General features: G+C 40.4%; 1 protein-coding gene across 1 annotated transcript in view; it reads left to right on the top strand.

Annotated features, from left to right (window-relative positions):
• Positions 1–13,248, top strand: part of MTUS2 (microtubule associated scaffold protein 2) — a 632,886-nt gene that overhangs the window by 26,252 nt on the left and 593,386 nt on the right. Inside the window, exon 2 of the mRNA XM_054577117.1 lies at positions 3,091–3,163. The gene's annotated coding sequence lies outside the window, so the exon portion shown is untranslated. The remainder of the gene's footprint in view (positions 1–3,090; positions 3,164–13,248) is intronic.

Here is a 13,248-nt window from a genome sequence, read left to right as displayed (position 1 = left end):
TCTGCATGGCCATGTTCCAGTAGTTCCCAGGGAAAGCTTTCAAAAATGTAAATTCTTTAGATTCAATAATAAGTTTTAGGGTGGTGCCCAACATCTCTGTGTTTAACAAGCTCTCTCAGTAATTACTGTGTAGCCACCTGTTTCAGGTGTGCACACATAGGGTAGTGCAGAGTTCACTTTCTCAGCTCTTTCATTATAGGACTCTGGGGCATTAGGCAACACCGCTTCTTCCTGCCTACATGTCAGCTTCCACGTCCTTTTGCCTGCTTGATGTTTTTTAGACCTGGCTGTAATCACAGTGATAATTACCAGTGGCCTAGGGCTCCCCTGTGAGATTGACCAGATGGTCCTTAGGTGGCCTGTGGCTCCTCACAGAGTGTCTCATTTAGTTGGTATTTGGCAGCTTCCATACATGTATGTAAAGTCTTCACATACCTTAGCCAGCACTCCTTATCTTACTTAGTTGATTTATTAACATGAAGTCACTTTTTAACTCTTTCACAAAGAGCTGAGCAATCCCAACTGGTCAGTTAATTCAGGGTGGTTATTTTCCTTTTTCTGTTATTACTGTTACTATTAACGCTGTCAACTGAAAATTAAAATCAGCAGTGGGTTTTGCCACCGACGACGATTTATTTGGGAAAGAGAAAGGGTTACAACCCAGTGCACGCAGACATGGCAAGTAGTGCACACCCTGCCCTGCCAGCCCAAATGGGGGTGTTTTACCAAGAGAAGAGGCAGTTAAGGGAAGGGGAAGTTAGAACCATGAAGCTTTATTATGAGCCCAGAGTTTTTCCTGTGGAATTCTCACATCTCTCCTGATTGCATACGACTTCCTGAAGACTTAGCTCCTCTCACAGACCCTCCAGACTGACTATGTTTTTCTTAAATTTCTAGTTAGTCTTTATCAGTGCTGTCATTTAGCTATTGCCATCATTAATGCATTTACCTTCAACATTATAGTGCTCCATGCTAGATCACAATAACTCTGTTAAGGGGAAAGTCACTACTGGAACAATGAAGAGTGCCTCTGAATGTTGAAATTTCCCTCCTTGATTTCTTCTCATGATTTTATGTTTTGAAATTCTGATTGGATACAAACAAAACTGTATGTTTCACTTAGCATATCGACTTGGACTTTGCCACCACCTGTTGTGGTCAGAAAGCTGATTTTGACCTTATGTCTATCTTAAGATAGTTACTTTTAATAATAGAGAGTGAGAAATAGAAGCATTGTGCTAAAGAGAGATCAGAAAATTTGTCTTACACCCTAGCGTGGTGGCTTAGTTATTTGCAGCCATCATCCGGTACACCAAAGGACTGTGGGTTTGATTCCTGGTTAGAGCACATAACCAGGTTGTGGGTTCTATTCCTAGTTGGAGCGTGTGTGGGGGCAGTAGATCGATGTTTCTCTCTCACATTGATATTTCCCTTTCTCTTTCCCCACTTCATCTATCTCTCTAAAAAAATCAATAAACATGTTCTTGGGTGTGGATTAAAAATTATTTTAAAAAAGTTTATTTTGTGACTGCTGCTTGTTCATGTCAAAATACCACAAAACAATTTATGGTAGGCTGCTCACTTAATGGGTCTCCTGCTAGCAGGGGAAATTATTTAAGTCCTTTCTAATCCACCTCAGAAGAAAGTACCTTTTGTAAACATGTGCATTTTTATACCTAAGGCACTCACATGGCCTCTTTCCTGTTGGTTTTGGGTTCTAGTGGTGTTGCCCGTGCACATGGATTGTGTCCACAGCAGTGGAGGGATGGTGTGGGAGTGGCAGCTGTGGCAGGTCCTATGATAGATGTTAGGCAGAAGTAAATGTTCCCTTTATTTCATCCCGACAGAGACCTGTTCAGTTTTCTCAAGGTGGTGTGTTGCTCCCCACCACATAAATACTGGTGGCCCTTCTGCTTATCTTTTTCCTTCATCTGCAACCGCACCTTGTGTTCCTCACTTTCTTTGATGTGTATTCTATTCCCTTTAGCCTTCTCTTCTGGAAGATCTGCTTTCTTACTCTCACCCACATGCCTTCCAGCCCTCAGCTTTTCTCTGTGCCACAGTCTGCTCTTAGAAGAGACTCTTAATGTTGCAAAGAAGAAACTGAAAGGGAATTGGCAGTAAATAGAATCTGAGTGGGAAGAAAGAATTGAAAAAAGTGTCTCAAGCCCTTCCAAAGGCTGGAGGCAATTCATTTAACATCTTTCAGGTGCCATGAAGGTATGTTGGGTTGGAATGGAAACAGTTAATACCCAAACAACTTTTGCTGCCAGAAAAATGATTTGTGATGAGCCATTGGTAGTTTTGAAGATTTGTTCTATGATTACGGGGTTTTAATGTCATGTCTATTTTTTTGTTTGGAAAAATGATTGGATATCAGCAATTTTACATGATACAACTTAATAGTAGCAGGCATTCTGTGGTGTCTATTGCATCGGCATTTGGGAGGAAGATTTGTGTCTTTTCTACTGCCTAACAACTGATTTTCTTGCTGGACAGTTTAGAGATGGGAGGAATTTTTGCTGATTTATTTCAAAATACAATTTTATTAGGACTTAGTTAATATTAATATTGTCAATATTGTAGGATTTATGGGTGCTCTCATTTTAATTTCTTCTGAATTAGAAAATAAGAAGCAAAACAGTATAAACTTGGTGCAATTTAAGAAAATTAAGATCTGCAAAATGGACGTGATTATTCATGTATCAGAGGTATTCTTCCCTTGGCAAAAGCCAAGCCTGAAGTCCTTAAGATACTTCATTTATATGGTGTATTTAAGAATCAGTTTTCACATCATTAATAGCTTGATGGATTAAGATAAAAAGAAAATGAAGTCATGGAATCCATTGAGGATTAATCTGAAAATAAGATTTTAAGTATTTCTAAAATTCTAGACATAGCCAATAGAAAAAATGGTAAGTTAATAACACCAATTTTGAAGAATTTGTGGTATAATTACTGCTTAGATTTAAGAACTCATGAACTAACTTTATCTTTCAGTGAGAAACAGTATCTTAATGAAGTTACTGTTTATGCTTTCCTGAGTCTTCCTCCTTTCTTCTAAATTTTCCTGTATTTTTTTTTTTTAAGGTTTCCATACCTGGATTGTCAATGAGGGCTCATCTTCTCCAATGGCAGTAAGACTTGTTTACTGGGGGTCTAGGTGAGTGTATGTGGATTTCTCTTTGATTTATTATTCCATTTGATGTGGCTCCATAATTTCCTTTAAATGTGCAGTCCTGGCTGGTGTGGCTCAGTAGATTGAGTACTAGACTGCAAAGCAAAGGGTCACCGGTTCGATTCCCAGTCAGGGCACAGGCCTGGGTTGCAGGCCAGGTCCTCGGTTGGGGGACACGTGAGAGGCAACCACACATTGATGTTTCTTTCCTTTTCTTTATTCCTCTCTTTCTCTCTCTATAAATTAAATAAATAAAATCTTTAAAAAATGTAAAACTTTCTGGTACTCCAAGTAAATAACTGGAGGTAATTTTTTGTAAATATTAATAGTAAAACAAACAAATTGAAATGAATTCTTACATGAAAGCCTAACTTAATTTTGCTTTTTAAAAATGTGATGAATATGTTCAGACATCGACTGAAATTCAAGTTACACAAGATATTTCGTTAAGGATTTTAAACTGGTTGAGTGTGCCTATAATGGACATTTCTGTCTTAGTGGTAATTAATCACCTACTGTAACAAAAGGTTATTGTGTTCCTGTTAACATGTGTTCAGCAATATCAACTGACATAAATAGGACAAGGGGAGCAGCAGCATTTAAGGGCTTGCTTTGAGTGGAGGACGTGCTTGATAACTGAACTTACTGGAAAAAAGACCAGATTTTTTTTTTTTGAGAAGAGTAGGAGTTAATACAGTACAAACAGAGTTTATTAAACTAAGAGTAAAAGCTTTAGTGAACAGCCAAAACTCCAGAAAGCTGAAAGCATTTGCGAAAAACTTTTCTGAGGGCTGCTGTGAGCCCCATTGGTATTTTGTGCAAATTAGATGAAGTCACCCCTTCCACAGACATTTTACTTCCACTGGATGTAAAATTGTTGGACTTTACTGATTTTGTATTATATTTATTTTTTAAAATATTGGCAATATGATTATATTAAACATTTAAGATCATCTAGTAATATACATATAAAAAAGTTAAAGGACAAGTAATAGAATAGGAAAGTATTTGCAATACATCTAAAATAGGGTTAATAGTTTTTTGTTTTTTTAGGAAAAAATTCTACAAACATTTAATCAAAAAATGGATAAAGAATACCAAAAAGTCATTTAAAGCTTTTTAAGAATAATAGAAATAGGCAAGAAATATACAAAAACAGGTTAAGTTTCACCAAATAATAAAGGAACAATTAAAATACATCATTGTCACGATCAGATTAGTAAGTATTAAAAATATTGGTAATATCAAGTATTGGTTACTGTATAAGGAACTGGGTATTCATAGACTCTTTTTCTTCATCTTCTTAAAGAAGCCCCTTTATCATATTTTGCAATGCTGGTTTGGTGGAGGTGTAGTCTTTTAGCCTTCTTTTGTCCAGGAAACTCCTTTTGCCTTCCATTTTAATCGAGAGCCTTGCTGGGTAGAGAAGCCTTGGGTTGCAAGCCTTTGCTTTTCATGACATGGAATAGTTCTTGCCATTCCCTTCTGGATTGTTTAGAAGTCCGCTGCTTCGTTGTACCGGGGCTCCCTTATATGTTACTATCTCATTCTCCCTTGCTTCCTTTAGGATTCTCTGTTTGTCTCTGCTATTTGCCATTTTAATGATGATGTGTCTTAGAGTGGACCTCATTGGGTTCTTCTTGAATGGGACCCTCTGTGCTTCCTGGACTTGTGTGACTTTTTCGCTCCTCAGATTAGGAAAGTTTTCCATCATTACTTTTTCAAACAGGTTCTCTATCCCTTGCTCCTCTTCTTCTGGTATCCCTCTTATATAGATATTATTACGTTTCAGGTTGTTCTGCATTTCCCTAAATGCCTCTTCATTCTTTTTGAGTTTTTTTTTCATTTTATTGTTCTTTTTTTTTCCACCTTATCCTCCAGCTCGCTGATTCAATCCTCAGCTTCATTGAGCCTGCTTTTCATTCCTTCTACTCTGTTCCTCAATTCAGAAATTGTATTCTTCATTTTCCTCTTGCCTCTTATTGATAGTTTCTCTGTCCCTTTTCATGATGATATAATTTGCAGTAAGTTTCTCATAGTTCCCCTGTAGTTTTTGGTAATTCCCTCTGAGCTCACTGAGCTCATTGAGCTTCCTTAGAACTGTTGTTTGGAACTCAGTATCTGATAGTTGACTTGCCTCTATTTCATTTAGTTCTCTTTTTTTGGGATTCCTCCTTTCCCTTCAACTAGGGGGTGTTTCTTTGTCTTCCCATTTTTTGAGAGACTCTTCATTTCTGCTTCTGCTTCTTAAGTTAATCTGTCTTGATTTCCTGACTTTGTGGTGTGAACTTCTATGGTAGGAGACTGCTGTTTTTTCTTTTTGGACCTGCCTCTGAGGATGTCAGATGTTGACCCTGTCTGGCCTTGGGCAGTTTGTTTGAAACTTCCAGGAATCTACTGTCTGTGGCTGTCTCCTTCAGCTGTTAATCAAGTCACTCTGCACTCAGAAGTCTGGCTTAGACACCACAGGGCAGGGCCAAGTCCCTCCTGGGGACAGGGTTATTGGTTCCTCCCATGCTGCTGCTGCTCATGGGAGTGGTCTGCCTGAGCCACATGGCTGCTGCTGTATGGGGGAGGAATCAGTCCTGGGATCCCGCCAGCTCTTCTCTCCATTCTCCCCCAAAGTCTTCTTCCCCAGTCTCTCCTCAAGTGTCTCTAGACCACTCTGTGCCCTGGTTAGCTTGGGATGTACTATCTGTGGCTGCCACTCTGTACGCAGCAGTCAAGCTTTAGCACTACTGGGCCAAGGACAAGTCCCTCCTGGGGGCAGGGCTGTTGTGTCTGCTCAGGCTGTTGCTGCTCAGGGGAGTGGTCTGCCTGAGCAAGACGGCTGTTGCCATATGAGTCAACATGGGGATCCTAGTGGCTGCTCCCTCAGTTCTCTCTCCAAAGCCTCCTTCCTTCTCCTCAGGCATCTCTAGACCACTCCATCCCTGCCTTTGCCAGAGACCTGGGTAAGTGGTTGTGAATAAAAATTGATGCATTGGCCCTTTAAATGGCTCTTTGCATCTCCAGCTGCCTGTCTCTGACAGAAAGCTACCTTGCAACTTTTCGCAGTTGGCTGTTATCTTCATATTTTTTGGGCTCTGGTGCTGTAGGCTGAAGATCCCTGCTTATGGTTTAGACCCCGCTCATCTCAGAGGGATCCAACTGGTAGTTTCAATATCTTTCTGGTGCTGTCATCTGTGGGTGCCTTGCATGCCTTCTCGAGTCTCTACTGCACTCCTTACCAGTTAGATTGTGCTAATGCTGATTCTTTTGTTTGTTTAAGGTTATAAGTCTCCTCTCTCCCTATTGTTCAATTGGTTGTTCCAGGTGATTTCTCTGCAATTTAGCTGTAATTACAGATTGGTCCTGGGAGGAGGTCAGTGTGACTTCTACTCACTCCTCTGCCATCTTGATTCTCCTCTGATTATTTAGAATAAGACACTTTATTGCCACATGCAGGGAAATTTCAATTTAAATAAATTGCCCATCTTTAAATCATCAAAGTTGTATTAAAACGTAATTTTAAAGTTAATACAGATGCTAGTAATGCAATTGATGTCCCTTTAAACATGGTGGCCTTGCATGTGCACCCCTTGAACAACTGCTAGGCTGGCTTTGTTTTGTTGGGATTCAGCTCAGGACAGACTCTCAGGAAGGGATGCTTTTTTTTTTTTTTTAAGTTCTAGTCATTGAGAACAGAGGCTAGAAATGCTAGTTTGGGGTTTGGCTTTGGTTGGACACTTGTGTTGCATGAAAGAAACTTAATAGAGAGGCAGCAGGGTTTGTAGGTTGGAGGCCAAAAGGGATAGCTTGAGCTTTTTAGGGGTAAAACCAGGAAAGGAGAACCAAAACTGTGTTTTAAGCCAAAGCTGTGACCATGTTCCTGCAAGTTAGTGGTACAGAGTGTGTGCCTTCAGATTCCTAAGACAGCTGAAGTGGCTCTATTCTGTACATTACCAACTCTGTGATGTTCTTGTTCTCAAAGACTATTTAAACTTGAGGGGGCTTTTTTCCATTAAAAGAAAATTGCTTTCAAAATGTTAGTGTGTTTGTAATGGATGCTCTTCCATATTTGTGAATTTTTGTGATTAATCTTCTGATGAAACAACAGGTATTATGTTGCTCTTAAAAATGGGTGGATATTGATCGACAAATACAGGGTAAGAAAGGTGCAGCGATATTTTGGGGCCAGAGGTAGGGCTGCAGGTGGAGAATGTGACATGACTGATGTGTTACTGAGAGAAAGAAGGACAGACATGAGAAGAAACAATGTAGTTGGGCTAGGTGGTGGTGGTGGGCATGGTAGTTAGGTCATGCGTGAAGTGGTGGTGGTTGCAGGGTGGTCAGGATGGTGGTGGCAGCTGGGGTGGCCATGGTGGAGGGGCAGCAGCAGCTGCCATGAAGCTGAGGACTCATATTAGTGGAGGATATGGGAGATGGAAAGATGCCAGGCCAAAGACACAAAATATATCGCCTTGGAAAAAGCCTTTGCTCCCTTAGGTGCTGATGACAGAATTGATTAGAGGGAAATTAAAGGGGCTTCTCTTTGTGGAACACTAAGCTGGTTTTCTTATTGTATCATATATCGATTCCTTCATCCCAGGAGGACATTGCCTAACCTTAGGAGAAATAGTAACAAGACCACAGAGAGGAGTTATATATAATTTCACTTAATGCCAATGTTTATATCCCATATTCCTGCTTGAGGCCCACATTTCCTTCACCTGTGTGTGCATGGGCACGCGTGCTTCATGGGAGGTGTGATACTCTAAATACAGAAGTAGAAGAACACATGATCAGTTAAGATAGACATTTATGTGATTTCAGCGAAGAGGCCCTGGTGTTATTACATCTGAAACCTCTCTCCCCACCCCACCCCCGACATATGCGTGTTCTATGTTTTGGTGAAAGAAATGATGTGGATTTTTTTTTTTAAATGAGTTAAAGGGGCAGAAGGAAAAGGGGAAAAAGGATTAGGAAGACTTATATGAGTGTTTCCCCCCTGGGTAATTGCTTAAATATCTGTTTCACTTTGTATATTATTTATGATTTTTTTCTTTGCCTTTGGAATACCAAATAATGAGTGAGAATATGAACATGTCTGTATCTAATTTTTGGCACCTGCGATACTGAGCTGATAATCTTATCTTCCATTTTTCCTTACTTTTCTGTAGAAAGTAAGATTTTTGCTACTAGAAAATATTTGGGAAAATGTAGCTTAATAAATTTTAAAATGAAACACTGATATTTCACAACAATCAGACATTCTTATCATCATTAATTGTCATAATTTTTGGATTGAAATATTTTATCACTATATGACTCAAATAATTGTCCTCATTATTTTTGATGATATTATTTATACTGATTTTGTAAAGATGTGCATGCTCTGCAGCAAGAGAGATTTAGACATACAGAGTAGTTTTTAAAAAGGGAAGTGAGTGGGTTATCATCTGGTGGAGGTTCTTAGGTACACAGCGCCATGTACTTAATGCCAACTGAATGGATGGAATGGCTTACAACATGTTGGTGAGAGTAATATCCACCAAGTTGTGAATGCTCACTTCAGTGCTGTGCTGAGCCTGCCACACTCATTCATCATCTTATTGTTCCCTAAACACCCTGTGATGTTGGCGCTGCCACTTACTTCATTTTCTAGTTCACAAGTGGGAAAGGGTAACGCTGGTGCTTGCAGCCAGCTGTGCCCTTAACTACTTGGCTTTACTGCCCCTTTGTAAAGTGGACTCGGTCTACCCCTTAAAGTCTTTTTTGTTTCTTGAATTCTGTGAGTTTTAGGTTAGTCTATCTCATCCTCAATAATATGAAGCCCGATGACTTCATAGACAAAACTGCTTTAAAATTGAACTGGTAATTCTATCATTAGGGGGCACCAGCTGAACAAAGCTGTAGGAATCCTAGAAGTAAATTTGTACCATATGATGAGATGTGTCAGAACTGTCAGTTACAACTGGTGTCTCAGAGACCTCTGAGATTTTTTAAAGTGTGTGTGTATATATATATATATGTATATATATATATATTTTTCCTACCAGAGAAGGACCTATGATTTGAAAATATCAAAATGTCAAATAGGACTGAAATATCCACAGATTTTGAGTATGTGAAGAGATCATCAGTGCATGTGTGTATGTGTGTGTGTTTTCTGCTTTAAAATGATACTCAGCAGCAGATTAGAAGCACAGGGTCTTGGAGTCCATTCTTTTGGGAAGGGTGAGGTTAATCTTTTCCTTGATCCATCTTGGGCAAAAAACACAGGACAAAAATAGGAAAAATATATTTTAATTTTTAACTTTATAGATCCAAAGCCCAGAATTTTAGGAAATTGGTTGCTGGGGGTGGGAGGAGGCAGAGTCAGTAAATGTCACAGGGACAATCCAGTCAAGATGACAGAAACCACAGAAGCTTCCTTGTTAGCGGTTTTTAAATGGTGCACAAGGCGGCACAATTTTCCATGCATTGCTCCCTCATCCCGTTGGCTACACACTGTGACCTTGCCTCTCTAGCTGGGAGTTAAACCTGGGTTCTGTTTGATGTGAGGCCAGGTTTTGTTAAACTAGGTCATCAGGGCACACACACAGGGGCCTGGATCACACTGGCACCGTGTCATCCTTGCTGATTAAATAGGCAAGCGTGCCAGTAGGCAGACGGAACGGCTTCATTCCTGCTTTTAGAAGCAGATAGCAGGGAGCGGTGCATTATTTGAATGTGCTTCCAGTGAATGCTGATTTACGGTGGGGATCCTGGAAAAGTCCCTGTCATCCTCTTCTGTCAGATGAGTTCACTGTCTTTAAAATTATCACAGAAATTACAACAATTAAAAATGAATGGGTTATTCAAATATCTTATGAGTTATTGCTTTGATTTGCACATTCTTAGTACAATGTGGATTTCCCGCCCCCCCCTCTCCTTTTAGAAGCACTGAGAACCTGAACTGACATCAGTCATTTGGCAGTGATTTCCTGGGGCAGAAGCTTGGGACTCTGTAGGGGGATTGGTTGGAGATTCATTTCTAGTTCTTCTTTTGATGGTGCACAAGAAGAATTTGGCTCTGTCCCATGATAGGAGAATGAATTAAATGGCTTTTTAAAAAAATGGCTTTTTTAAAGATTTGGTTTGGCCTAAAAGGATTTCATCATATTTTTGTAGTTATTATTCATTGTACGTAGCATCCAGATTTGTAAAAAAATGTGCTGTGTGCGTATTTCATGCTCAGCTGCTGAGATGGGGGTACTCCCTTGAGATGCCCAGGCAGGCAGAATGGTCATTTCAGCAGTGGTTGCCACAGTGTGGGTTGGGGAGCCACCTGGCACATGGCAGAGAGAAGTGAAGAGTCTGCAGCAGGTTCTTGTCTTGCTCCTGTTGGTCCAGCTCGCGGCCAGAACCTAGGCTTTACGAGCGCCGGCATTCTGTTTATTCTCTGCTGTCTTCCTGGTACCTCACCCAACTAATGCCTGACACATGTTGAGTGATTTGTGAATGTTTCTACAACAATCGAGGCAAGATTCATGTTGCCCTTTTTTCTGCACAGACACATATTGAGAGATCAAGGCAAAACTGACTTTAGTGGAGAAACTAGAAGGAGAAATTCCTTTACTCATGGACAGAACTTACTGGTGGAAGCACTGGCTCTGCAGTAGTGTCCTTGATATGTTGGGTGCTTCTTTATGCTTTGTTACATCGACAGCTGTTACCCTTGTCACTCAGAATGAGACAGGTCATCGTCATTCCATGACAAGGGGCAATATGGGACTTGGTGACATTGTGGATCATGTCTCAGCTCTGCCTTTTTGCAGTGTGTGGCCTGACTTGCCTTACAGTTTCCTTACCTTAAAATGGGACAGCTGCTGTCCTGTGTTTTGTAAGGACCCCATGAGATAACGAGGGAGGCCACCCAATAACATTATACTACCTGGCACTGGGGAATGTTGCCTCACCCTTCCAATAAGTCCAGATTTAAAAGTGTTCTTTCAGAAGTTAATATTTCTATGCTTGTTAATGTATTTTTTTTATAGCATGGATACAGATTTTTACTCCTCCTTCAAAATAAGGGTGCATTAAAGAGATTCATATATGGGAGTAGGGCTGCTGGTGTTATGATTTGGCCCCAATGAGCAAGTCTAGGCATTTACATAACTGCACTGATCGCAACTAGTTTGTTAATGAGCCAACATTCTTAAATATAAAGGAATATGAGAGAGGCCATGGGGAATCAACCTTCATGGTCTGCCAATCTAGGGCAGCTTTCCCTTCAGAGTTTAATTTAAAGGAATAGTAGCCCTCTAAATAGCTAAAATGCATGAAAGAATTAGATTGGAAACACTTGGCTAATTATAAATTCTAAGATGTGATTCAGTTCATTCAAGCATTTTAACATCAACCAACATGGACAGATATGCTTCTGAGTCCATCAAGCCTGTGTGTGTCCTTTAAATATTTGAGTTTTTTTTCTCTATAGAATAAATTAAATTATCTGGGCAGGTTAATCTTCACAGATTATTATAAGTGTGCAAATAACATGGCACTTACAGTGGATTTTTAATAGACTGCTTGTCAGAACTCAGATTTTCTTCGCTTCTTGCAGAATCAGTTCTTATTATGCATTCCGAAAACAAAAGTGTCTCTTATTTATTAAGGATAGGCACACTTAACAAAGGAGGATCAGGCCTCATTGTCCTCTTGAAATGCCAACATAACAAAAATAGTAGTCTCTGAAGCTCATAGCTTTGTAGCACTTTATCAGTATCCTGAGTGGAATACCTTCTCCTATCTTATACTGTAGTTTTTCCTAACACATGTTATTTTCTCACTGGACACTATCCTTCTTCAGTGGTATGATACATGTCTCATTCCTCTCCAAAGTTATTTGACAAAAGTGCCTGACATATAATGGGGCTTGATCAATATTTGGTGAATGAAAACACTGAGGAAACACAGAGGGCTGGATTCATTGAGGTTCTCATCATTTAAGATGGGGATGATGTGAAAAGGTTCATGTCCTTCTCAGGTCCTGGTTGAGCACTACACTATACTGTCTTTGGGATGGCAAGAAAAGGCTGCCAGGAAATTACCTAAGGTAACTTTCTTTGAAAAGTGGGAATTATTGAAATAGGCGCAGTTTGGAGATTCTGTAAATGACATCAATATCACTTGAATTTTTTGGTGGCACTTTGGTTCTCCTTGTCAGATCAAGTGCAAAGGAGGAGGTAAGGATGAGGGTGGACTCTATAGTTTTGCCTCTCAGAAAAAAAGAATGGGGGCACAGGAGCTCTGACAGAAAAGGACAGTAGTGGTCCAAAAGAGAAGGCAGGGGGATCCACAGCCATGAAGCAGTGGAGAGGTGCCCAGCGGGATATCAGGCCTAGAGTAGATTCTAGAGGACATTAAGAATAACTTTTGAGACTCTTAAGACTTCTTTTGATTCTTTTGCTCTCTTCCTTCTTTATTGTCTGCACTGTCTTGTCTTGTCATTGCTTTGGCAAACGATAAGGAGTTGAGGAGGAGTCGGTAGGGTGGCTTTGCAGGGCAGGCCTCATTCCCTTCCATACATGGTCTAATTCCTCCATCCCCACTGTCTGAGGAAACCAGGCAACATCCCTGGAGATTGATGACATTTTGGCGTTCTGCTTCTAATGCCAGCTGGGACTCATCTGGCTCCAGCATCTGAGAGTCCATCATATGCAAGCTCAGCCTCCCAGGGGGAGTGGGAGGGCGCAGGGTAGCTAGGCCTGCTCACATGACAGAGCCTGACAGTCACCTGGGCCTCTGCCCCTGCCAGACTTAGCCCTTGTGGTTTCTGACTACTCTATACATTTGCCTACAGGATAATGCCCAAGTTCCTTAGCAGAAATGCAGGGCCCTTCACGTACTCTGTTTTAACAGCGTTTCTGGTTATGTACTCCTTTTTTTAGTGCAGGTATGTAAGTATTTACGGAATGCCTGCTTTGTGATACTTAGTATGTTAGGTGCTTAGAACACGAAAGTAGTAATAACATTTGGGGTTTTTTTTGAAGAATTTACAATCTAATGGTATAGTGGAATATGTAAACAGTGGTTTACAGGAA

Source organism: Pteronotus mesoamericanus, unplaced genomic scaffold (assembly GCF_021234165.1).
Source record: "Pteronotus mesoamericanus isolate MK-2021 breed Mesoamerican mustached bat unplaced genomic scaffold, CSHL_Meso_final contig_41, whole genome shotgun sequence".
Lineage (NCBI taxonomy): Eukaryota > Metazoa > Chordata > Mammalia > Chiroptera > Mormoopidae > Pteronotus > Pteronotus mesoamericanus.
The sequence above is the reverse complement of the archived record's forward strand: the minus strand, read 5'-3'. Positions and strand labels throughout refer to the sequence as shown.